Source organism: Saimiri boliviensis, chromosome 16, assembly GCF_048565385.1.
Source record: "Saimiri boliviensis isolate mSaiBol1 chromosome 16, mSaiBol1.pri, whole genome shotgun sequence".
NCBI classification, from domain to species: domain Eukaryota; kingdom Metazoa; phylum Chordata; class Mammalia; order Primates; family Cebidae; genus Saimiri; species Saimiri boliviensis.
The window spans coordinates 32,113,328-32,141,140 of record NC_133464.1 but is presented as its reverse complement, the minus strand read 5'-3'; the positions used below and the strand labels follow the sequence as shown (position 1 = coordinate 32,141,140).

The window sequence follows — 27,813 nt, the reverse complement described above, 5'->3', positions numbered from 1 at the left end:
GAACAATGGGTAAATGTAAACATCATGTCTTTACTTTGAAATTCATCTTGACTTCTGGGTTTATGCATTTGAAAGAGCATTAGTGGGGTTAAGTACATTATAAGGCTAGGGCATTGAGACTGAATCTTTTCTAATTCTGTAGAAAATGCAATTTCCAGGATATTTAAACATAAAAGTGAATGGGTTAACCATGAGAATCATGGCAGAGAATTTTCCCTTTAATTTTTTATGAGTAACAAATTTTTAATAAATGAGTACATCTGAAAAATAAGGCAGTCAAGCATTGCTTTTTAGCATGAAGACATACCTATTCTAAAAACTGCCCTATGTTTGTTAAAATTGCAAAATAAGTATTTTATAACCATAAGATCATACATAAGAAAAGACTGAATAACATGATAGGGCCATGACTTTGCTAAAATGTTGGCTAAAATATAAGAAAGAAAATTCTACATATGGTTAAGGTCTCAAGAATGTATTTTTAAAAGATTTTGGAGGAAGCCTGGAAGAACATCCACTAACGTGTTCTTGATGGTTGCCTTCAAATGGTGGTGTCATGGTGGAATTTTTTCAGCTTTATATTTCTATTTCCATAGTTCATATAATCTGCATGCTTTATTTTTACAATCCTTGGGGGAATAAAACAAACTTTCTATGAAATTATAAGACAGAAGTGTGCATATTTCTATTTCATTAGAGATGATACTCCTATACCAAACATTTGCTTTCTCTCCTTTTCTTTTTACTTGCTAATTCACTCTCATCTTACCAGGATTTTTATTTTTTTCTTAATCTCAATGAGAATTTTACTTTGAAAGAAGGAGCTCTACCTTTTTTTTTTTTTTTTTCCCTACTCTAAAACAGTGTTTGTGCTTTTTTTCTGGACTCCAAATTAGATGCTTTCCCCAAAGTGATTTCAAAGGCTGTAGCAAAAAAAGCCTCCGTCGTGGCCCTGCTAGCACAGTCCCTGTTACTTTAAGAGTAGCGTTCCGCCTCCCCCTCACACCCACATACTTGTCCTCTCTTTGCACAGCAAGTGCCAAGCAGTGACATCTACTATAGTTTCTAGGACACGATGGTCTCTGCTCTACAGGGTGAAAAAGGGAGCGAGCGGGAGAGAAAGAAGGCGGGTGGTGAGGGAGCGGGAGCACAAGCCCAGCTATGTTCCCAGAGGAGGAGCCACTTCCTCGCAATAATCCTGAGATGCTGTTTATGGCTGTTCTACTGATAGGAAGGCCAGAGCCCCAAGATGCAGCCTCCCCCTGGCTGCCCATTAATCACAAGGGGCTGTTAGAGAGTGTACAGAGTGGGAGTTCTGCCTACGAGTGGCCTCTAACTGTCTCCAGCTCAATGAAATGAACCTGTGTGAAAACTTGTTTTATGAGAGATTGGTTTATTTGTAACTAAACTACTTCCTCTGTTATTTGATAAGCTCAAATATTTGCTACTGATAGTCTGAGAGTGTCACATTTATTATCCAGTTTCAGCGGTTGCCTAACTCCTTTGGAACTGACTCCGTTAACTCTTTGAGGGACAGCAGTAGGTTTTAGAGGATCAGCTTCTGTTTTCTTTCAGCAAAGCAAATGCCATCTTTCAGGCATTGAGTCAGCATTATTCTAGAACACCTATGACATGTGAATCAAAAAGAAGCCTTTCTCTTCTAAAACAGAGCGCAGACAACGAGAGAAGCAGGAGGCTCTGATAAATTCCTTGGAGGTTCTGGAGCCACTGTGAAAAGGAAGGGAAGGTGTTCTGACTTACTAATACAAATCTAAGATGGTTTTGCACATACTAGTATTCTGAAATCACACATTTTAAATATGTTCAGGATGACTTTCTATAGTCTCTTAAACCCTCAAATATCATTTGTGTAGGGCATGATCTTTCTAAATCCAGCAGCATTATGCATCTTGACACTTGGCCTTTTGGAGTCTGAGCTCATTTACATTTAGCAGGACTTGATTTCCTGCTTAGATAGAACGGAGGTAAAGTGGTGGTGAAAGCCTTTACAGTACTCCCTCGAAGAGCTCAGAGGACTTTCTGCGTAGATAAAATTATGTTTCCAAGAATTCTATGGACCAAAATGAGGCAGATTTTGGTTGAAACCAGGCTCTGTTACATGGAACACATTTGACAAACCTGCACTGAAGTATCTCTCCTGACAGACCCATACTGGGACTATTTTTCAGTTCTCTTGCTCTCCAGTCGGCTACACTGAGCTCTCAGTGAATGTAGGAGAGGCTGAGGAAATAACCACTTATGTGTGGCAAAATGTTCCAGCCTTGCAGAGATTTTCCCAAAATCATTAGACCCACCAAAATGCTTCCCAGTGGCCAGGCCCACACCTTCTTCATCAGATTTTCCATGCTCCTCCAGCCTCCAAGTACTGTCCATTTGTATTTCCTAAGAGAGCCAGTCATTTATAGCTGAAAATGTAACCAAGTTTACTCTCATAAACCAGAGATCTCCTTGCCTGTTAACCAGAAAAGAAAAAGTGTTTTTCCTAACTCATTTCAAGACGATCAGAATATGAAGATCCATTCATACCTACTTCCCCCGAAAAAAGAGGTGAACTGGGGGCAGCTACACTCTAAGGGCATATAGAGATGAAAATATGGAGAGGAAGAGAGCCAGGCAAATCTGCTGTTCCATCGTGGTGAGCTGCGGAGGGGGTTAAGGGTTAATTGCATGTATCCCACCTCTGGTCTCTTTTAGGCCCTGTTCTCAGCAGGTGGCTTTCCTGCCTCACTGCCCTGACTGCTTATCAGTGGAACAAAGTCTGGCCCTGAGTAATGGCCTGAATTGTCATCTGCAGTAGATTTAGATTCAGAAATAGTCGACTAATGTGTTGAATACATTTTGCTTTTTAGTTCTCTCATTCCTTTCATTTGGTTTATTTTTTAAAATTGTAGCAAAAAATACATAACACGCGACCTACACATTTTTTTTTTTTTTTTTGAGACAGAGTGTCGCTCTTGTTACCCAGGCTGGAGTGCAATGGCACGATCTCAGCTCACCGCAACCTCTGCCTCCTGGGTTCAGGCAATTCTCCTGCCTCAGCCTCCTGAGTAGCTGGGACTACAGGCACGCGCCACCATGCCCAGCTAATTTTTTTTTGTATTTTTAGTACAGACGGGGTTTCACCATGTTGACCAGGATGGTCTCGATCTCTCGACCTCGTGGTCCACCCGCCTCGGCCTCCCAAAGTGCTGGGATTACAGGCTTGAGCCACCGCGCCCGGCCCAAAAGTTCATTCTCTTTTTTTTTTTTTTTTTTTTGAGACAGAGTTTCACTCTTGTTACCCAGGGTGGAGGGCAATGGCGCGATCTCGGTTCACTGCAACCTCCGCCTCCTGGGTTCAGGCAATTCTCCTGCCTCAGCCTCCTGAGTAGCTGGGATTACAGGCACGAGCCACCATGCCCAGCTAATTTTTGTTTTTGTTTGTTTTTTTTTTAGTAGAGACGGGGTTTCACTATGTTGACCAGGATGGTCTCAATCTCTTGACCTCGTGATCCACCCGCCTCGGCCTCCCAAAATGCTAGGATTACAGGCTTGAGCCACCATGCCGAGCGACTACACTCTTAACAAATTTTTTTTTTCTTTTTTTTTTTTTAAACAAAGTCTTGCTCTGTTGCCAGGCACCAGGCTGGAGTACAGTGGCACAATCTAGGCTCACTGCAATCTCCGCATCCTGGGTTCAAGCAATTCTCCTGCCTCAAGCTCCCTAGTAGCTGGGATTACAGGCACATGCCACCACACCCAGCTAATTTTTGTATTTTTTACTAGAGACAGGGTTTCACCATGTTGGCCAGGATAGTCTTGATCTCTTGATCTCATGATCCGCTCAGCTTGGCCTCCCAAAGTGCTAGGATTACAGGCGTGAGCCACCACACCTGGCACTCTTAACAAATTTTTAAGTGCAATACAGTATTGTTAACTCTAAACACACTGTTGTACAGCAAACCTCTAGAACATTTTCATCCTGCATGACTGAAACTTTATACCCATTGAACAGCAACTCCTTATTTACTCTCCCTTCACCCTCTGGTGACCATTATGATACTTTCTTCTTTAATGATTTTGGCTACTTTAGATACTACATGTAGGTTAAATCATGCATTGTATGTCCTGTGACTGGCTAATTTCACATCAAGTAATGTCCTCAAGTTTCATCCATATTATAGCATATGACAAGATTTCCCTGTTTTTATGACTGAATAGTAGTTCGTTTTTTTTGTTTTTTTTTTTGAGACGGAGTTTCGCTCTTGTTACCCAGGCTGGAGTGCAATGGCGCGATCTCGGCTCACTGCAACCTCCGCCTCCTGGGTTCAGGCAATTCTCCTGCCTCAGCCTCCTGAGGAGCTGGGATTACAGGCACGTGCCACCATGCCCAGCTATTTTTTTGTATTTTTAGTAGAGGCAGGGTTTCACCATGTTGACCAGGATGGTCTCGATCTCTTGACCTCGTGATCCACCCGCCTCGGCCTCCCAAAGTGCTGGGATTACAGGCTTGAGCCACCGCGCCCGGCTTTTTTTTTTTTTTTTTTTTTTTTTTTTTTTTTTTTAATTAAAGACGGGGTTTCACCATGCTGGTCAGGCCGGTCTTGAACTCCCGACCTCAGGTGATCTGCCCGCGTTGGCCTCCAAAGTGCTTGGATTACAGGCGTGAGCCACCACGCCCGGCCAAGCCTGTTTTCTTTAACCATTCATTCACTGATGGACATTTAGATTATTTCCACCTCTTGGGTACTGTGAATAGCTGCAATGAACATAGGATTGCAAGTATCATATATTTGATAAGGAGTTGTATTTAAATTATATAAGGAAGTCCTACAACTAGTAGCAAGCAGACATATAGCTAAATTGAAAAGTGGGCAAGGCTGGGCACAGTGGCTCACGCCTATAATCCCAGCACTTTGGAAGGCCGAGGCAGGTGGATCATGAGGTCAGGAATTCAACACCAGCCTGGCCAAGATGGTGAAACCCTGTCTCTACTAAAAATGCAAATATTAGCCTGATGCAGTGGCAGGCGCCTGTAATCCCAGCTACTCAGGAGGCTGAGGCAGGAGAATTGCTTGAACCCAGGGTAGGGGGTTGGGGGGGACGGAGGTTACAGTGAGCTGACATCACGCCCATACCAGCCTGGGTGACAGTGAGACTCTGTTGAAAAAGAAAAAAAAAAAAAGTGGGGCAAAGGAGTTGAATAACTTGAATGTGTATATCTTTAATGAAGACATGCCAACGGCCAACAAGTATATGTAAAGATGCTCAATGTCAGGCATTATCGGGGAACTGCAAATCAAAACCACAAGGAGATGTCACCCTACACCTATTAAGATTATCATTATGAAAAAGAAAGAAAAGAAAGGAGGAAGGAAGGGAGGGACGGAGGGAGGGAAGAAAGAAGTGTTGAGGATGCAGAGAAATTGGAACCCACAGGCACTGTTGGTGTGATTGTAAAGTGGTGCAGCCACTGTGACGAATAGTACAGAGGTTTTTCAAAAAATTAAAAGTAGAACTACATGATCCAGGAATCCCACTTCTTAGTATTTATTCTAAAAAATTGAATTGAGGATCTTGAAGAGATCTGTACTCCCATGTGTTTTGTAGCATCTTGGCGTTGTTGAGGAATTCAGTCCATGCAGACCTTACATGGTATAAAAGTGAAGTGAAGCGATGGTGGGATGAAAAGGGATGGAATTTGATTCACAGACCTAGGTCTTAGTCGAAACTCCAACCTTTATGGAAAGTCATGTCCTTCTATTGTAAGAACCTATAGCGCACTATACAAATGTTTGTTGTCACTTGAATGAGCAAAACATCAATTCTACTTATTCCTTCCTTTTCACAAAATTAAAAGAAAACACCCTAAAATCTAGTTTTGTAGTTTTATCAATTCTGGATTAACTGAGTAATAACTTTTCATGTCTCTTTTTACCATTTAGACACACAAGGTATTTTATTTTAAAAAACAGTGTACAACAAAGTATTCATGTGTTTATGTGCATAATATATTAATATATTATCTTAGATGAATCCTCCAAAAATTCTACAGCATTCTTACGTAATAAATTTCTTTTCAAGGTAATTTTGAAAATATGTTTCTGTATTAAAAACATATTTGATCATCACTATTACTTATCCTCAGCCAGTGAGTCACAAATTTCAGGATAGAAAACTAATCAAGATTGAAATCACTACAAAATGCAACAGAAAGTTCTGCTAATCAGGTTTTCTGGCATTACATTCCCACTGTTACCACCTGTGCTGGGGAAGGAACAGAAGAGAAGGGAGCACAGTAAGTTAGTCTCCCAAGATGGAGCCATTCAGTTCAGACTGTACTTTCTCCAGCTCTCTAGTGTCATCCATTTGATCACATTGCTTCCGTAGCTCACCATACCAAGTCAGTTCAGTAGCACAACAATGCTCACGGAATGCCAGGAGCCATTGAGAGTGTAAACTATGTACAGCTGAAGCTCATATGACTTGTTTGCTTGGTAGCTCCTTCCAAGTGCTGCTAGCCATCCCTTGATTTCTTTGAGCTCACAGTGTCTGATATAGATTAGATACTCATATTATAGAGATTGCTTAGTTGTTGTAATTATTCTTATATTTAACCTGATATTCATTTCTTTAAGATAAACCTGGCATGTCTCAATTCTGCTGCTCACCCCTGCTCACCCAACCCTCCCCCCCCCCCCCCCACCAAACACACAATGTCCTTTCTGGTCCATGATTGTGGAGACTCAGGTTAATTGTTAAAATTTGGCATTAAACTTGACCTAGATTTGAATACTGGCTTTTCAATCTATAGCTCTGTGACCCTGAATAAGTTATTTAATCTCACTGAGCTTTGAGTTCTTCATCTATAAAATGGAAATAATACTGCGAATTGCAAATGTTTTGTAAAATTGTATGTAATGAGATGTGTAGAATGCTTAGGCCAATGCTGGATAATTTTAAGTCTCTATTTTCTCCTTCATTCTGAAACACATATTTTTAATAAAAAAATATATTATGAAGAATGACCCGACATTCTTATTAATTGTAAGATGAAATGGAGATTTGAAAGAAGTTGTATGCATGCTTTGGATTTCCTGAGCTATATCTTCAGACTGCTACAGATTCATTTTTATTTTCCTCTGCTGTTTCAAGGGAAATTTGGGGAAGCTCTATATATTAGTTGGGATTTTTACCAACTGCAAGTGACAGAAACCATGTGATTTAATGGTTCATATTGCCAAAATGTCAAAGGTAGAATTCAGGCATAGCTGACTCCAGAGTTTAAACGACAGCATACAGTAAGATCTTAATAAATCCCATTATTCTTGCTTAACAATTTTTTCATTTGCTCTTTCTCCAATATAGATTAACTTATTCTCTCTCTCTTCTCTGACTGTATTTTCACTTAGAAAGTCCTCTACGTGTACTTAGTCCTCTACGTGTAGAGGACTTAGCAATTCTGATTCCCAGATGTCATCTTTTTCAAGTTTGGTTTGAATTCAAACTTTTCCCTACATGGTCCTGCTTGTTCCATTCTCACCATGCTAGTGCTAACTTAAAACACATGAAAATGTTGGCGAGAACCTTCATTAACAGTATTGTCACTGAACTGTTTATCTACGTGCCAGGTATAAGTCTCAAGCTTTAATCAAGAAAATTACAATGAGCTAAGATTCTTGCTTTTCTCTCTTTTTTGTTTCATCCTTACCTAGAGGTGATGAATAGAGGACAGACTTGAGTGGAAAAGAAAACAAAAGTTAAAATTTTAGGCCAAATGCAGTGGCTCACATCTGCAATCCCAACACTTTGGGAGGCCAAGGTGGGCAAATCACCTGAGGTCAGGTGTTCAAGACCAGCCTGGCCAACAGGGTGAAGCCCTATCTCTACAAAAATACAAAAATTAGCAGGGCATGATGGCACATGCCTGTAATCCCGTGTACTCAGGAGGCTGAGGTGGGAGAATTGCTTGAACCTGGGAAATGGAGGTTGCAGGGAGCTGTGATTACACCATTGCACTCCAGCCTGAACAACAGAGAGACAGAGTGAGACTCCATCTCAAAAAAAAAAAAAAAAAGATGAAATTTTAAAAATGATCACTGCTTGAAACATTATCCCATCTGATTCAAAATATTTCATCTAAATAAATTTGCATATATTTACTAACATTACCTCTGCATTTCTCTGACTTCAGAATGAGTTTTCCAAGGTCACAAACAGTGTCTTATTTATTTTTCTATTTATTTCTAAAACTCAGCCCAGTAGCTGGTATTTAATGAAAGATCACAGAATGTCAACACATTTTATTTTACCTGCAAATCATAAATAATATTTATCAAGTTTAGTTATAAATTTCCAAAAGTAATTTTCTAAAATGATCTCTTTTAGTTGTATAAAATGTTTAACATGAAATTTGGAATATAAGAATACAAAACTTTTTTTGTAAAGCGCATAGTAGTAAAGATTTTGGCCTTACAGGCCATGTAGTCTGTTGCAATTACTCAACTCTGTGGCTGTAATATGAAAACAGCCATTAGCGATATATAAGTGAACAAGTGTTGCTGCATTTTAGCAGAACTTTATTTACAAAAACAGGCTAGATTTAGCCAAGGTTTATAGTTTGCTGACCTCAGTTCTTAAACATAGCAAAAGGTATTCAAGGTAAACTCACATTTTCTAGATGATCAATCATCCAGGTTCCCAGGTCAAGGAAATGTTAGTTTAAGCAGCAGGGCAATCCTAGGCAAACTGGATTAGTTGGTTACTTTACTTTACCTAGATTCTAATATCATTCATTCATTCGATAATTTATTTAACATTAAGTACCTATCAACATTAAACCAACACAAATCTTCAAATGAAAACAAAAGCTCTTACATGTTCTGCCATTACCTGACAATTAGGTAACATGTAATTGTGAAGCCGATTATAAAAGGCATTTTTTACTTTATTATTATTTTTAAATTTAGACATATTTTAAAATGAAAACCATGGTAAATATCAACATAAAACAAGATAATGGAATACTATCCAAAGAGAAATATACAATGTAGCAATATAAACTTTTTTTGAATTTATGTCCTAGAGAAGTTCTTAATCTATTTCACCAACACATTTTATTCAGGCAATAAATGATTTCTTCCTGTAATAAAAATCCCAAATTAGACTTCTTTAAAAGCCAGAAATTTGAAGAGGTTGGCAAATGTGCTTAGGAAAATCCCAGTGACTTCATGATTCATCATTTGTATTGAAAATTAGAAGGTGAGAAAATTGAGAGGGAAAAAAATTCTCACTAATAAGTATTTCAAAAAATGATTCATTTCTTAAACTTTTTCAGAGAAGAAAATTATAGCCAAATTATAGGTCTAACAAACCACAATTAAGGCATAAGAGGAATTATGGGGGATTGAGAGGTAAGGAAGGCCATGTTTCAACTTAAATATCAATTTCATTTAGCATCATTAAGATTAGCTCTTTCCTGCTAAAAATTCTTTTAGTTTCTTAAATCACTATTTAATGAAAAGGGAAATGGAATATTAGAGCCTGCATATATAAATCAAATGGGATTAAACATGAAAAATTCATATAAAATGTTAAAAAATCTTCATACAAAAACATGGATAATATTTTTACCTGGAAATTAGAAGGGAGGCTTCAAGTCCAATAATCAGGGGAACAATATGTGCACACATTTCACAATTTGAGGGCATCAAGAGAGTTTTTGAAACTGTCACTGCCTGAATGGTATTTATTTTACAATAGTTTTAAGATTTGGAGTAGAAAACAACAACAACTTTCCAATGCCACACACCTACAACCATCTATCTGATCTTTGACAAACCTGACAAAAGCAATGGGAAAAGGATTCCCTATTTAATAAATGGTGTTGGGAAAGCTGGCTAGCCATGTGCAGAAAGCAGAAATTGGACCTCTTCCTGACACCTTACACTAAAATTAACTTCAGATGGATTAAAGACTTAAACATAAGACCTAACACCATAAAAACCCTAGAAGAAAACATTCAGGACATAGGCACAGGCAAGGACTTTATGACTAAAACACCAAAAGCATTGGCAACAAAAGCCAAAATAGACAAATGGGACCTAATTAAACTCCAGAACTTCTGTACAGCAAAAGAAACAATCATTAGAGTGAACTGGCAACCAAGGGAATGGGAAAAAACTTCTGCAACCTACCAGTCTGACAAAGGGCTAATATCCAGAAACTACAAAGAACTAAAACAGATTTACAAGACAAAAACAAACTCATCCAAAAGTGGGTGAAGGATATGAACAGACACTTTTCAAAAAAAGACATTTATGAGGCCAAAAAACATATGAAAAAATGCTCATCGTCACTGGTCATTAGAGAAATGCAAATCAAAACCACATTGAGATACCATCTCACGCCAGTTAGAATGGTGATCATTAAAAAAAATCTGGAGACAACAGATGCTGGAGAGGATGCAGAGAAATAGAAACACTTTTACACTGCTGGTGGGAGTATAAATTAGTTCAACCATTGTGGAGGACAGTGTGGCGATTCCTCAAGGGCCTAGAAATAGAAATTCCATTTGACCCAGCAATCCCATTACTGGGTATATATCCAAAAGATTACAAAGCATTCTATTACAAAGACACATGCACGTATATTCATAGTGGCACTGTTTACAATAGCAAAGACCTGGAACCAACCCAAATGCCCATCGATGATAGACTGGACAAGGAAAATGTGGCACATACACACCATGGAATACTATGCAGCCATAAAAAGCCATGAGTTTGTATCCTTTTTAGGGACATGGATGAATCTGGAAACTATCATTCTCTGCAAACTGACACAAGAACAGATAATCAAACACTGCATGTTCTCACTCATAGGCAGGTGTTGAACAATGAGAACACATGGACACAGGGAGGGGAGCATCACACACTGGGGTCTGTTGGGGGATGCCAAGGGAGGGACGAGATGGGTGGGGAGGTCAAGGAGGGATAACATGGGGAGAAATGCCAGATATAGGTGACAGGAGGATGCAGGCAGCAAACCACATTGCCATGTATGTACCTATGTAACAATCCTGCATGATCTGCACATGTACCCCAGAACCTAAAGTACAATTTAAAAAAAAAACCGATTTTCAATTTCAGCATTATATAGTTTAAAAGATCTAATTTCCAGTGTATTTTGACAATGAAATGAATGACTTTAATGTTTAGTTGATGTTTAAGACCATATTTTGTCTTACTACTTTCAATTTTGTTGAATATTTTATTAACATGTCAAGGAGAGCCATACTTTTTCTCAAATAATTCGGGTATAGCCACAAAATGACCTCTAAACTGAAGAGCATTTTTATTTTATATCATTGCACGTATTAAACAGATCGTGTGTATGAAACTGGAAGCGTTAGATGTGTACTAAATCAGGACAAGGAGGGTTTGGATTTTTGCTTTAGAATTTTAATTACATTCATTTGCAATTCGGTAGAGGAAGTAAACAGCATACTAGTAACATTCATCAATGAGAATAGGGTAAAAAGTGATTTCAATAGAGTCTGGCTGCGTGAGCCTAATCAAATGAGACCCAAAGTGTTAATACTCACTCCCATTCTCTCAGTCATAACAGTTCATTCATGAAAATCTTTATAATCATTTTATTAGCCATTCTTGTCAGAGGTCTAGTAACTTTAATTTAAGAGTCTTTGACTGTGGAAAAAATAGAAGAATAAAAATGCAAAGGGGCACTTGTGGTCTGACCGTAGACCATGCAGTTAAGCACATCCCCCTTCTTCTGCTGGAGAATGTCCAAGAGCAACAAGGAGAAAGGGAAACAAAAATGCAAACTTCATTTTCAGTAGAAGTAGAAGACAGCTAACCCCGCCCCCCTCCCAAAGCCCAAAATAGGTGTAAAGGCTGCCAAAAGCAGTGGAGACTGAGCAGGAGAGAGCAGGAGTCATGTGGGAGGAAGCCCAGAGAACATGCCACATAGTGAATTCCATAGCAGCAGGCAGAGGGCCAGATTCTGGGATATCAGAGACAGAGAGAGAATGCAAAATTCAGCTCTGCAAAGCGAGGGATCCAGTCTGTCATTAAATCTAGAACTTCCTTTGCAACACAGGATTGGGGCACGTGTGCTGGCCCCAGAAGCAACCCCGGACCTGAGTTGATTTTGAGACAAAGAAGAAGGAAATCTGAATAAAGAATCACAAACACACACACTCACCAGAATATATACAAGGAAGCACAGGGTTCAAGACAGACTCTGTACTGTTTTGTATCTACCTACACCCGACTAACTGAAGAGAAGCAGTAGCTACATAAACCAGTGTGCAGAAGTCCTGCTAACCTGTAACACAGCTCTGGTTCTTCCTTTACATCTGAAACTCCCACCGTAGTTGGTCCAGAAAAACACCTTTTTCAATGATGAGTTCAAAAGGAAAAACAAGAATGGGATCCATACAGAGATACTACCAGGAAAAAAAAAGGAAATAATTTTAAAAAGTGAACAACAAATAATACTCACCTGGAGGCCGCATAGCATAACATTAACATAATAGAGTCTGGAAGCAGACTACCCAGTTACAAATCTTTGGAGAAAGTTAATAAACCTCTTTGTGCCTCAGTTTCCTCAGTTTGTAAAATAGAGTTCAAGGGAATATCTACTGTATGAGGTTTTTAGGATGATAATGAACTCATATTTGTAAAATGCTTAGAATAATGCCAAGTACAGAGTAAGTTCTATATAAATGTTAATTTTAAAACACGTAAATTGTGACTAAACATTTATCTGTATTGTGAAAAAATATTTGTCTTTATTTTTTAAAATATTTTAGTAGTGAGGCATTAAATGGTCTATGAACAAAATGCTAAGCAGAAATATAATTAATGCAAATAATTGAAGGAATGAAAAATAAGCTATCGTTGCTCAGGAAAATGGTGGGGAAAAAAAAAATCTAAAAAATAAAGGCAACACTAAGTCCAGGTCTAGTGGTTCATGCCTGTAATCCTAGCACTTTGGCAGGCCGAGGCGTGTGGATCACCTGAGGTCAGGAGTTCGAGACCAGGCTGGCCAACATGGTGAAATCCCATCTCTACTGAAAATAGAAAAATTAGCCAGGCATGGTGGCACGTGTCTGTAGTCCCAGCTACTCGGGAAGCTGAGGCACAAGAATCACTTGAATCCAGGAGGAAGATGTTGTGGTGAGCCGAAATTGCACCACTGCATTCCAGCCTGGGTGACAGAGTGAGATTCTCTCAAATAAAAGGCAACACTAGACAGAGCATAAGGGAGAATGGACACTGTCAAAAATAAATACACATAGTGTGTAAATGATGAAAGTGACAAAATAAAATTGAAATAAGAAAATTTCCAAAAGAATTGGAAATAAAATGACAACTATAGAAAACAGTCAAGACAGGCGCGGTGGCTCAAGCCTGTAATCCCAGCACTTTGGGAGGCCGAAGCGGGTGGATCACGAGGTCAAGAGATCAAGACCATCCTGGTCAACATGGTGAAACCCCATCTCTACTAAAAATACAAAACATTAGCTGGGCATGGTGGCGCGTGCCTGTAATTCCAGCTACTCAGGAGGCTGAGGCAGGAGAATTGCCTGAACCCAGGAGGCGGAGGTTGCGGTGAGCCAAGATCGCGCCATTGCACTCCAGCCTGGGTAACAAGAGCGAAACTCCGTCTCAAAAAAAAAAAAAAAAGAAAACAGTCAAAAGAAATACAACATAGACTTTAGAGTTCTTTACTCAAACCATGAAACTAAAATAATGCAACAGAAGAAATATTTCAAAGTATAAACAATAAATTTATGAAATATGATATTAAATCATTTGAACCCATTATCTGAAGACATGAATAATATATCAGGGGAAAATTACTCACTGTTGTCAACAGTGAGATATATCCTCATTATTAAATTTTGAAGATAAAGCCTTTCATGGATAGCAGGCCAAAGGATTAAGATTCTTATAAGGGGGAAAAATAAGGCTAAATATACTTCCCAACAATATCATTCAGTACTGCAGGAGCAACCCCAGCAAAATATTTTGCCAAATAAAAGTACAACTCAAAGATTTTATGCCCTGCTAACTTGCTATTTGAACATAAAGTTAACAAACTACATTTCTCATCTAATAGCTCAGGCAATAAGTAGAACCAAAAGACTAGAGAACCAAAGGGGAACTTTGGAAAAAGACTGGTGGTAGTAGAGAGAATTTTATGTCCCCATACAATGAAGACCAAAACAAATATAGACATTAGGGTGACGGAACAAAGGTAAATTGTGTGTGTATGTGGGTGTGGGTGTGGGTGTGAGTGTAGTTTGACTAATAAAAATATGGAAGTTGGCTGGGCATGGTGGCTCACGCTTTTAATCCTAGCACTTCAGGAGGCCAAGACAGGCAGATCACTTGAGGTCAGGAGTTGGAGACGAGCCTGGCCAACATAGTGAAACCTTGTTTCAAGAATCACTTGAATCCAGGATGCAGACATTGCAGTGAGCTGAGATTGCACCACCACTTCAGCCTGGATGACAGAGTGAGATGCCATCATGAAAATAAATAAATAAATATATATATATATATATATATATATATATATATATATACACACACACACACACACATACACACACACATATATATAATCTTATATATAAATATATATTTATATTTTTATATATTATATATTTATATATATAAAATAATCCCAAAGTGCTGGGATTACAGGCATGAGCCACTATGCCCAGCCCAAAGTATATGATTTTCATCACTATCCATAGTAGGAAATTAATAAATACTATCCATGGAAATTCCATCTCTCTCTCTCTCTCTCTCTATATATATATATATATGGAAGGAAAAGGAGAAAAACAGCAGAAAGTAAAGAATGATTTCTCATCTATATTAATCAGAAATCAAATATTATTATTTAGATTTAACAAACTAATAATATTATAACCCTATTTAATGAACAAAGGGAAACACTAAGAAAATTTATGTAATTTACCAGAATTGTAAGATGGAGGAAAAAAAAGAAAGAGAAGGAAGATAATAAAGTATATTATTATTTATTTTTAATTTTTTTCAAATGAACAAGTCTCGTTCTGTCACCCAGGTTGGAGTGCAGTGACACGATCTCTGTTCACTGCAACCTCTGCCTTCTGGGTTCAAGCAATTATTCTGCCACAGCCTCCCAAGTAGCTGGGATTACAGGAGCACACCACCATACCCAGCTAATTTTTTTGTATTTTTGGAGAGACAGGGTTTCACCATTTTGGCCAGGCTGGTCTTGAACTCCTGACCTCGTGATCTGCCCACCTTGGGCTCCCAAAGTGCTGTGATTACAGGCATGAGCCACCATGCCCGGTCCAAAGTATACGATTTTCATCATTATCTGTAGTAGGAAAGTAATAAATACTGTCCATGGAAATTAAAGCCTAAGGGTATAATATACAGTAATAATTACAAAGGTAACTACCACAATATGTTTGTACAAAATAAAAGAAAAAATTATATTCACCCTAAAAAGCAAAGCAAAGAAAAAACTCTCAAGTTTAAAGATTTTAAAAAGCAAATAAAATAGAAAATATGGTATAAAATTATGCCGAACTGAATTTAAGCCCATTTTTATTGCATTAAACTGACTTATTAAAAATTGTTTAAAAGGCTTTCATGTTGAAGCATAAAACAAAACTGAAGAGGTACACCAAAAACAGAAATGTTTTCAGAAAATTTGAAAGCAAACAAAATACAAATGCTGAGTAAAGAAAGTAAGTCACAGAGGAATGCCTACAGCACAATCTCCTTTATAAGAAATTCGAGGTAAGTAACATACTGTCTTGGGAACCTTCACGGGGTACTAAAGCCTTTGATCAAAAAGGCAGAAAGATGAGGGAACGGACTCTGAAGGAGCCAAGAGAACTCAAAAGACTGGCTTGTTCTGAATTTAGTGTAAAAAGATATCCTCATTCTGGAAGAAATCTCTTTTCTAAATACAGACTGGATCTAAGACTATAGTATACCTGAAACTCAGTAGTGCTTATTTTGGCAGAAGGGGTGTGTGTGTGTGTGTGTGTGTGTGTGTGTGTGTGTGTGTGTGTCCTTATTAAGCTATTCCCCACAAAAGACTAGGTGCTAAAGCCTAAAAGAGTGCAACATAGGTACGGAGATAGTACCTTCAATTCATGTGTAGGTCGTAGATGCTGAGACTTGCACCTACTGAAAACCAGCCTGAATTGGACAATTCATATCTCTTACAATATTATTCAAAGCTGAATAAGCCAGATTTTAAAAATCATACTCTCATATTTTTCTCAGATATGTATTATGAACTGAAGTTTAGGTGACGTTCCTGAGGATAATTTAGTGCTATATTTGGCATATTAGGCCCTTGAGTAGCTAGCTGGAATACCAATTTTTAAGATGGGCTTAAGCATCAATAAAACAAATAGAAAAAGGTTTCAGTATGTTATGCAATTCCTTTAAGGACTGGTAAAGGAGATTTTCTTGCTTCTGACAAAAAAAAAGATGTCAACTTTGAGTGAAAAAGTATTTTAACTTTCTTGACTATAATGTTAAATATGTAAGAATATTATTTTATATTTAAACTATGTATTAATTTCCTCCTTTAAACCTAACAAGATATTTAGTCTTCTTATTAATAAAAACAAAATTGCCCCTATTAAATAAGTGTGGAATACTTAAAAATATCCGTTTGAAGCCTAGCCAAAATTTTCACTTGTTGGGAGTGCAGCCAGAATTTTAGTTTGTTGGGAGTACTACATGGCTGCATGGGATTTTGGTAGGGGTGAAGGTTTCCCTCTTAAAGAAATTAACCTGTCCTCTGTCAATCATTCTGGGAAGAGTGAATTCCTGAGGGGGAGGGTAACCTCTAATAACAGGTGTTAGCTGAGAGTGAGAGAAAACTACCTCCCCTCTTCTACCAACTTACAATGAGTTGGCTTCTCCGGTACAAATGTCAACCTTGGAGAATGCTGACCTCTTCCATATAACAGTGGACCGAGAAGAATGCCCAAAAGAGGACCTCTATGGGGTCTGAGGACTGTGGATTCCAGCAGCAACTGAATCTAGCATACAGTGTTAAGTTTTCTGTTTATCTCAGGCCTTTAGTGATTGTGTGTATATTATAACAATATCTCAGTTCTTCTTGCTACAGTGAATTATGAAGGAATCTCTGCCTAAGCTTGGGTAGTGTGGTCTGGGGAAGGAGAGAGAGCAGGTGGGAAACTGGGTCTCGAGATGTCAACAAGTTAATTTTCCTAAGAGGTCCTGACCTATATGAAAGGGAATAGAGCCACAATTTGAACCCAGACAACAAGACTGCAAAGCCTCTTCTCTGAATCTCTGTTCTTACTGCTTCTGAAATCACCAAAGTTTGGATTCCTGAGTAAAATGGAATGTCATATCCACTAAAAAGATCTGATCAGTAGAGCAAAGTGTGACATTACAGGCATGTGAGAGAAAAATAGAAGAAAAACCACGTTTCAGGGAAATTAAGTAACTGGCCCAAACTTGCAAGAATCTGAAGCCAGGCCTGTTGGACTCCAAAGCCCATGCTCTTAATGATTTCTATAAATAATATCTTCACCCATCTCATTCACAGGGGTGTTATAAGGATAAGACAAGGACAATTTGAAATGCACTTAAATATCTATACAATGTGATACAAATATGTGCTACTATATTATACAGCTACAGCCTCCTGGGCTTCACTGTAAAGAGAGAGAACAGATAGCTAAGTCAGAGTAGGTACAAATTGGTCAGAATGTAATTGAAATTTTTCTCTTACTACCTTCTTGAGGACAGAAACAATTTCAGCCCTAAACCATTCCCCAAAGGTCAGAAAATTCATTTAAGGTCCTGTGTCTTTACTGCTCTCCAGCTCCAAACCTCCTTGCCTTTCAAAATCATATTCACATGATGAAATGTTGAATGTCATTCAATGTTCACTTCAAATGTCACTTCCCCTGGAAAACTTTTCTTTCATTTTGGTTTTTTAAACTTATTTTGACAAATAAGAAATTATATGTGTTTATGATGTAAAACATGTTTTGATAAACATATGCATTGTGAGTGACCAAATCAAGCAATATGACATATGTATTGCCTTGAAAACTTATTTTGTGTATGTGTGTAGTGAGAACACTGAAAATCTGCTCTCTTAGCAATTTTCAGTTATACAATGTATTGTAATTGACTATAGTTTTCACACTGCTATAAAAAAAATCCAAGACTGGGTAATTTATTAAGAAAAGAGGTTTAATTGACTCACAGTTCCACATAACTGTGGAGGCCTCAGGAAACTTACAGTCATGGCAGAAGGTGAAGAGGAAGCAAGGACCTTCTTCAGATGGTGCAGGAGAGAGAAGAACGAAGGAGCAGGGCCTTATAAAATGATCGGATCTTAGGAGAGAACTCACTCACTATTAACTAGAACAGCATGAAGGAAATAGCCCCCATAATCCAGTCACCTCCATTACTTGACACAGGGAGATTACAGGTCCCTCCCTTGACACATGGGGATTACAGTTTGAGATTTGGGTGCGGACATAGAGCCAAAACGTATCAACATACACTCAATCTCTTGAAATTACTCCACCTAACTGAATTTTGTGTCTTTCGACCAACATCTGCTCCCCTCCCAACCCCCAGTGTCTGGTAACTGCCTTACTGTCTGTGTAAAGTTGAATTTTGTGTATTACACACACAGCTGTGAGATGATGCAGAATTTGTCTTTGATTCCAAAGATTACAGTTGTGCTACCACTCTGCTGATTCATACCTCTAACCTCTACTGAACTATACAGTTCACTAAACTTTACACTATGCACACAGACCAAGTCTTCTTCATTAAACAGCCAAGCCAAAACAATGCTTCAAAAACCTAGTAGACATTTAAGCATGGTTGAATAGACACATGGCTTAGTCTAAACTATTTGAGCATATGTTCAGGCATACCTGGTTTTATTGCACTTCACAGATATTATCTTTTTCCAAAGAGGATTGGTGGCAGTCTTGTATCGAGCAAGTCTATTGATGCCATTTTTCCATATGTATGTGCCTCAGTTTGTGTCTCTGCCTCACAGTTTGCACAATATTTCAAATGTTGTCATTATTTTTATATCATTATGGTGATCTGTGAGCAGTGATCTTTGGTGTTACTGTTGTAATTGTTTTGGGGTGTCGTGACCCGCACCCATGTAAGATGGCAAGTTTAATTGATAAATGTGTACTGACTATTCCACCAACCAGGCATTTCTCCATCTTTTTTCCCTCTGCTCTGGCCTCCCTAATCGCTGAGACAACAACAATATTAAAATATCAGGTCAGTTAATAGCCCCTCAATGACCTCGAAGTGTTCAAGTGAAAGGAAGAGTTGCACATTTCTCAGTTTAAATCAAAAGCTAGAAATGATTAAGCTTAGTGAGAAAGGCATGTCAAAAGCTGAGCGACATTGCAAGCTAGGACTCTTGCACCAAATAGCCAAGTTGTGAAGGCAAAGGAAATGTTCTTTAGGGAAATTTAAAGTGCTACTCCAGCGAACACATTAATGATAAGAGAATGAAATAGACTTATTGCTTACAGAGGTTGAACATCTTAAATCCAAACATTCAAAATGTGAAATGTTCTACAATCTGAAATTTTTTTGAGTGCCAACACAATGCTCAAAGGAAATGCTCACTGGAGTGTCTGAGATCTCAGATTTTTGATTTTGGGATGTTCAACTGGTAAGTATGATGCAAATATTCCAAAATCTGAAAAGCTCTGAAATCCAAGATATTTCTGATCCCATGGATTCCAAATAAGGGATACTCAACCTGTATGGAGAAACTTTCAGTGGTCTGGATAAATGAAAGGAGCCACAACATCCCTTAAGTCAAAGCCTACTCCAGAGCAAGGCCCTAAATCTCTTCAATTCAAAGCTGACAAAGAAGCTGCAGCAAATTACCCAACAGATCTAGCTAAGATCACCGATTGAAGTGGCTACACTAAACAACAGATTTTCAATGAAGATGAAACAGCCCTATATCAGTAAAGATACCATCTAGGACTTTCTAGCCAGAGAGGCGAAAACAATGGCTGGCTTCAAACTTTACAGGTTAGGTCAATTTTCTTGTTAGGGGCTAATACAGCTAGTGACTTAAAGTTGAAGCCAATGCTCACCTGATACTGTGAAAATCCTAGGACCCTTAAGAACTACGCTACCTCTACTCTGTGCTCGGTAAGTGGAACAACAAAACCTAAATGACAGCACATCTATTTACATAAAAGACACAGCATTCATTCTACGATATAATTGAAATACATTTGGAGTTCCTATATGAAAATACTCTACTAAGCACTACAAGAGACACAGAAGTAAATACATAAGCAAGCTTAGTCTCTGTTGAGGTTAGAATTAAAATGACTATTGCATAAGAAATGAAAGAAATGAAAATGTTTACTTAAGTCACTATAAGGCCATTAAAACAAAATAATGTTTTAAAGGAGAGGATTTCAAAAAAAAATCCAAAGCTAAACCAAATGCTATGGAGAGTAAAAGGAAGAGTGGATTATAAATAATTGAGGGAATGTGGCAAGGTTCCATAAAGGAGGTGGATTGGGATGGCCTTAAAGGATAGTTAGAATTTTTTTTTTTTTTTAATGTCCGTAGGTTTCTATTCTCACCATCTTTCTCTTTGCTACAGGAACAGGAAATTCAGAGAACTGCACTAATCATAAGCTCTCCAGAGTCCATCTGCAATGCCGTGTATTCAGTAGACCTGATCCTGATCCTATGAAAAGTCAGCATACTACCTAGAAAGAAAGTGCTCATCAGTTTGATGTAAACGTCTCAGATTGGACAGCTACAATTACAGTAAATACAACCTGAAACTGTTGTGTGATAGAGACCAAGGCCAGCTCCTTATGACTTTCCCTTGGTGTTGCTATAACTGCCAAATAGAGATGATTACAAATCTTGCTCCTTCCCACAAAAAGGCTTTTATGAACTATAATGATAAAATATTGACAAAGCATTTTTGAATTTGTGGTTCAGATATTCCCGGAATATCTCAATGAATTCAGAGTTTTGGGTTTAAAGATCAAAGAATGAGGTCTAATAAATGATGTATTTCAGTTTAAGGCTTAAATTATATCTTTCAGCCTCCTTGATTCCTGGAATTATTCTTTATATTCAATTTTTCTGCTAACAACTATTTGTGTGGTAATTTCTTTTGAGAAACCATATTACTGGATTCTTAAATATCTTGTAAAGTATACTCTGTCTTCTAGTAAAGTTCTTCAGTGGTGACTGGATTAGATCTGTCTGAATATTTAACATCAGCAGTACCCTTCATTGATGGTAGTGAAATGCAAGGCAGGAGAAAAAATCCCTCTCACGGACTGCACAGCTAAGCCTTTTGCCTGACCAAGTATACCAGTGAAATCAAACTCAACAAATGCCTGCTAATCTCCATCTTTGTATATCAACAAATATATCTTAAAACTTAGATAATTTGTATATGGTTTCTTTCACCCAAATGGCCATCAGAGAACTACAGGCATATCTCAGAGATATTTAAAGTTTCTTTCCAGGCCACTGCAATTAAGCAAATATTACAATAAAGCATCACACACATTCTTTACTCTACTGAGGTTAGAATTAACCTATGCTTGCCTGTGTATTTACTTCTGTGTTCCTTGTAGTGCTTAGTAGAATGTTTTCACATAGGAACTCCAAATGTATTTCAATTATATCATAGAATGAATGTTAAAGAATTCGGTCTGTCAATCATAAAACAATTCCCAATTATGTCAATTCATAGTAATTAATTCCTTCTAAGGCGCTGTAAAGTTAAAATACTCTAATGTTATTAGTTTACTTACTTATTTAGCAGATTTTCTTGAATATTTATTATACAAGCCAGGCAGTGGGAATACAGCAGAGTATTAAAAATAAAAAGCGGTTTGGTTTTGTTTTCGTTTTTTTTCCTTGGGTAATTAGAAATCCTAGGGTAGTCAGTCCAGGGCTGTTCTATGGAGTAAAACCTTGTCTAATTCAAATTTATAAGTCAATGCTGTAGCTCAATGTATACCATTCATTAGATTGATGTTTGGAATGTCCGAGGTAGAAACAAAATCTGATAGTATTTTAGCCTTTATGAGGTGTAGATTTTCAAAAGGGAAGGCATAAATTAACAATGACATCATAAATGGTTCCCAGGCAGGAAAAAAAAAGAAACAAAATTACTTACTCCAGTCCAGTCTATTTTTCTATTACACAAATGGAGATCTCTTGGAAGGTCCTCCCAAGAATATTCCAGTCATATCTCATGACCTGAAATGTATACTATGGCCACCTAATGTGGCGAAAGGATTTGAGGAGATAATAAATTTTCATTGAGTATGTGATCATCCTGAACAATATTTGTTTTTCTTTTAAGAAAGAAAGGGAGTGTGTAGGGTACAGGCTAAGGTGCTATAACTGGAAGCCCCAAAGTGCAGTGGTATAACAGTCTGGAGTTAAGTGGATACTCTAAGGCTCCTGGGCATCTCTGCCTTCTTTAACTTATGGCCCCTACTTGTAGACCTAAAATGGCATTCCAGTCTCATCATTTCCTAAGCATCTGGAAAGGGAAAAGAAACCAGAGGAGTACACAAATAGTTATTTTAAGGATAAATCTCACAAATGGCACCCATTAATTTTATTTACAAAGTGTTGTCCAGAACTTAGTCATATGGCCATTTCTAGCTGCAAGGGAAGCTGGAAAATACAGTGTTTAGCTGGTCAACCATGTGTCTAGCTAAAACGCTATTCATTTGGAAGAAGGACAAAAATGAAGATGGGAGTAGGAGGAGCAGAAATGTTACCAAAAACGTCTCTTTTCCTTTCATGCACTGAGTGATCCTACAGTCAGCAACCTCGAGACAAAATCATTCAACAATCTAAAACATGATTATGTTGGCATCTAGCTTCTGGTTCTCCATCTTATACAAATAAACAGTCAATGAGGGAAGAATAGGCTCATTTCCTCCTTTATCTAATCATTAAATACTTACTGAGCCCCAAGTTCCCAGCTAAGACCCAAAGCACCAAGATCTAAAGAGGAGAATGTTATAGAAAGATGAGCATAAACAGCACATGAATGTATGAAATGTCAAATGAGCTTAGAGAAGGATAAAATGGCTTGAGGGCTCCTATGGGGAAAAGGTTTAAAGATCAATTAAAAACAGTTGTGGGCCAGATGCATTGGCTCACGCCTATAATCCCAGCACTTTGGGAGGCCAAGGTGGGTGAATCACCTGAGGTCAGAAGTTCAAGACCAGCCTGACCAACATGGTAAAACTGTGTTTCTACTAAAAATACAAAAGTTAGCTGGACATGGTGGTGCATGCCTGTAATCCAGCTACTTGGGAAGCTGAGGCTAGAGAACTGCTTGAACCCAGGAGGCAGAGGCTGCAATAAGTTGAGATCACACCATTGCACTCCAGATTGGGCAGTAAGAGAGAAACTCTGTCTCAGAAAAACAAAAAAAAACATGGAGTTGGAATTTATTTCTTTAAGCAATAGAAAGCTATTAAAAACATTGTAAATAAGAGACAGAATTATCTAAACATATATTTTTGGAAGATTATCCTGCCAGTAGTGTAAATATTTGCTGCTAAGTGGAACTGAGGTTGAGCAGGGACTCGTAGCATTAGAATGGTCCATGTAGGCTAGGTAATGAGGGGCTTCAATTGGGAGGAAGAAAGCAAAAGTGGGAGATGCAAATAACATCAGGGACAGAACTTAGCAACTCACTGCATCTGAGGAAACAAGAGAAGATGGAGCAAATCCGACTAATCTATATGATTAGGGTTTGGGTACTGAGATTGGCTAGAAGGTAGAAACACAAAGAGTGGGTGTTATGAGGGAAATGGTGAGCTCGGTGTTTATGTTTGAGATCTCATGAGGTGTGTGTGCAATAACTATGATATGTGACTAATAAAAAGGAGCATTTTATGCTATTTAACAGTTTGTAACAACTGTGGGTATTCTCACATGGTTCTGGGAAAGTCTCCCAACTCAACATTTGGCTGCAGTCATGATAAGCCCTTGAGAGTCATTCAGGAAATTCTCTGTGCTTATGACTCTACTTTAAAAGTGCACACCCAGGAAAAGATATGTTATAATGCACTTTGTAAAGTCAGGGCCATACTATGCTGACAATAGGCCTGAAGAAGCTTGAAGCCCTCAAAGGACTTGCTCTAGGATACACTATATGTGGGCATAGATTCCATGAGTAGTACAAACAAACCTAAGAGCCAATTTGGAACTTCCTCCCAGCAGTATAGGATATAGTGATAGCCAGCTGAAAGAGAGGAAAAAAGGAGGGAAGGAGGGAAGGAAGGAAGGAAGGGAGAAAGGGAGGGAGGGAGGGAGGGAGGCAGGCTGAGAACCCACCAAAAAGCCAGCAAGCTAGCTATGTCTCTAGGAACTCGGTGCATAGTTTTGTAATAATACTGCATCAAATTTCATTAAGCTAAATACCTAAAAATCATCAACAATTTCATCATAAGTTGGAATCTGAGGCTGGGTACAGTGGCCCATGCCTGTAATTCTTCAGACAGGCTGAGGTGGGTGGATCACCTGAGGTTGGGAGTTCAAGACCAATCTGGCTAACAAGGAGAAATCCCATTTCTACTAAAAACACAAAAATTAGCCAGGCATGATGGTGTAATACCAACTACTTGGAGGCTGAGGCAGGAGAATCACTTCAACACAGGAGGCGGAAGTTGCAGTGAGCTGAGATTAAGCCGCTGCATCCCAGCCTGGGCAACAAAACGAGACTCTACCTTAAAAAAAAAAAAAAAGAAAAGGAAAGGAAAAAAAAAATGTGGAATTTGAGACTCAGCCCCTGAAAGGCAGGACCACTGAACTATACATTTTTGTACTGTAATAGAAGACCAATATCAGAGGATTTACCCTCTTCTTTCATATGTCTTCACATACCATGTCCGACTTAGGCCGTGTTGCTTTTGACATTCCCTTGTCTATCCTTGTGTTTTTCCTAGCCCTTTCCAACTTAGGCATTTCTGTTTTCCCTTTTAGCTGGACTGGCATTCTAGCTCAACCTGGGTCTTTCTTTGTCTGGTTGGCTGCATTTGGAAGGACCTTGCTGAACTTGACCTCTGGTTATGCTCTGAAATTATTCTCTTAAAAGGCAACCAAGCTGGCCGGGCAAGGTGGCTCACGCCTATAATCCCAGCACTTTGGGAGGCCGAGGCGGGTGGACCACGAGGTCAAGAGATGGAGACCATCCTGGTCAACATGGTGAAACCCCGTCTCTACTAAAAATACAAAAAAATTAGCTGGGCATGGTGGCACGTGCCTGTAATCTCAGCTACTCAGGAGGCTGAGGCAGGAGAATTGCCTGAACCCAGGAGGCGGAGGTTGCAGTGAGCCAAGATCGCGCCATTGCACTCCAGCCTGGGTAACAAGAGCGAAACTCCGTCTCAAAAAAAAAAAAAAAACACAACCAAGGAGTGGTCCTGCAAGCCCTGCCAATGTCTCCCCACTTGTGCATCAGTGCCAGCCAAGTTGGAAGATAGGATGGATGTCTGCACACTTAAATTTTTAATTGCTGACATTCTAAGTTCAGAACTAATTTTGTCAACAATGTATTCGAGTTGCATAGTTAGATTATTCTACAGTACATCTATGGGGTATACTCAGTTTATTTTATTCAACAAATTGTATAATAAACACAGATCCAGGAATGGTGCTGAGCAATGAGGTTACATTGATGAAAAGACAAAGTGATCACCCTCAAAGATATCATAATCCAGTATGACAACATTTAAAAATTGGCCAGGTATGGTGGCTCACACCTGTAATCCCAGCACTTTGCAGGGTCGAGGTAGGCGGATCAAGGGTCAAGAGATCGAGATCATCCTGGCCAACAGGGTGAAACCCCGTCTCTACTAAAAATACAAAATTAGCTGTGCATGGTGGCGCGCATCTGTAGTCCCAGCTACTTGGGAGGCTGAGGCAGAATAGATTGAACCTGGAAGGTGGAGGTTGCAGTGAGCCGAGATCATGCTACTGCACTCTAGCCGGGTAAGAGAGAGAGACTGTCTCTAAATCAATCAATCAATCAATATTGTAAGATATTGTGTTAGGTTTCATGATAGGAGTTTGCAGTTTTTCTCACCTCACCTTTCTCACTTGCCTCAGATATCTAACAGGAGAACTAACAGACGAATCATAGTCACCAGTAGATTCACTGTATTTGTTATGATTGATTAGAAGATTTGATAATGTGGAGAGTCCAAACATGCTACTTTTCATGGGCTTTGTTTTTCTAATTAAATGTGCATCATACTATAGCAATGACTAAAACAGCAATTTTTAGTGTTTGTTCAGAGTCCAGGCATGGTAGCACATGCCTGTAGGCCCAGCAATTTGGGAAGCAGAGATGGGCAGATTGCATGAACCCAGGTGTTAGAGACCGGCATGGGCAACATGGCAAGACCTCATCTCGACAAAAATACAAAAATTAGCTGAGTGTGGTGCCTTGGACCTGTATCCCAGCTACTTGAAAGGCTGAGACCGGGGGGATACCCTGAGCCAGAGAAGTCAAGGCTGTGGTAAGCTTGTGCTACTGCACTCCAACCAGGGTGACAGAGTGAGACCTTGTCTCAGTAAAATAAAATAAAGTTTGTTCATGAACCTCGGTCATTGCAGAGTAAGGGGGTCTTCCAGTGTATTTGAGAGGGTTTCAGGTCAATATTTTCATGATCAAACATCTTTTTGACATTTTCTCTCTCCTCCTTAGTGCCATGTTTCATCAACAAATTTTATAATAAATACAGATCCAGGAATCGTATTGGACAATGATGGGAAACTGATAAAATGTAGCAGTTTTCCAGGGGCCATGTGAAGTGTGATATTGTTAAAAAAAAAAAAAAAAAAGAATGCGTAGTAGATACAAGACATTAGACAGTAAAGAGGTTTTTCAAAAAAGCTTGTTTTCTACCACATGTTCTCACTCATAAGTGGGATTTGAACAATGAAAACACATGGACACAGGGAGGGGAACATCACATACCAGGGCCTGTCGAGGGTGGGGACTAGGGGAGGGATAGCATTAAGAGAAATATCTAATGTAGATGACAGAGTGATGGATGCAGCCAACCACCATGGCATGTGTATACCTCTGTAACAAAGCTGCATGTTCTGCACGTGTACCCCAGAACTTAAAGTACAATTGAGAAAAAAAAAAGCTTGTTTTCACATAAGGGAAGGAGAGAGAATAAAATTAAACTTCTTGGCAATCTGAAAAAACTTCCAGGAGAAGGTAAGGACCAGAATCTTTGACCTTTGGCATGTCACTAAGTATATATTATAGTATATATATATTTTTACTTCCTTGGGATCAACAGTGCAACATAAGAAGTCTCCAAAATATTAAGAAGCAAATGGATACTCCTTTAAGTTCAAGAGTCAAAGAGGAAATAAGAGGTCAAGGCTGACCCCCTAGGCAGGGCCCCAATGAGATGCTTTTTGATCTGAACAATAACTCAATTGTAAAAATACAATCACTGCATATATTCTTTTCTTCATTTATGGGCCCAAGTCCCACGGAGTTAAAGGGACTTCAGTGCATGTGTCAAGGGAATATCATAGCCTGGATTATTAATATATACATTTATCAAAACCTTTTTACAAAGAGTTCTCTGTATTTTTTTTTAATTTATATAACTTGGCAATTTTATAATTCAAAATAAAAAGTTTTATTTGCACCTATCTGTAATAAGAAACA

General features: G+C 38.6%; 1 long non-coding RNA gene across 1 annotated transcript in view; it reads left to right on the top strand.

Moving 5' to 3' along the window:
• Positions 1-22,742, top strand: part of LOC141581607 (uncharacterized) — a 121,826-nt gene extending 99,084 nt beyond the window's left edge. Inside the window, exon 3 of the long non-coding RNA XR_012514320.1 lies at positions 20,716-22,742. This is a non-coding gene — a long non-coding RNA (uncharacterized LOC141581607). The remainder of the gene's footprint in view (positions 1-20,715) is intronic.
• The last annotated feature ends 5,071 nt before the right edge of the window (positions 22,743-27,813 follow it).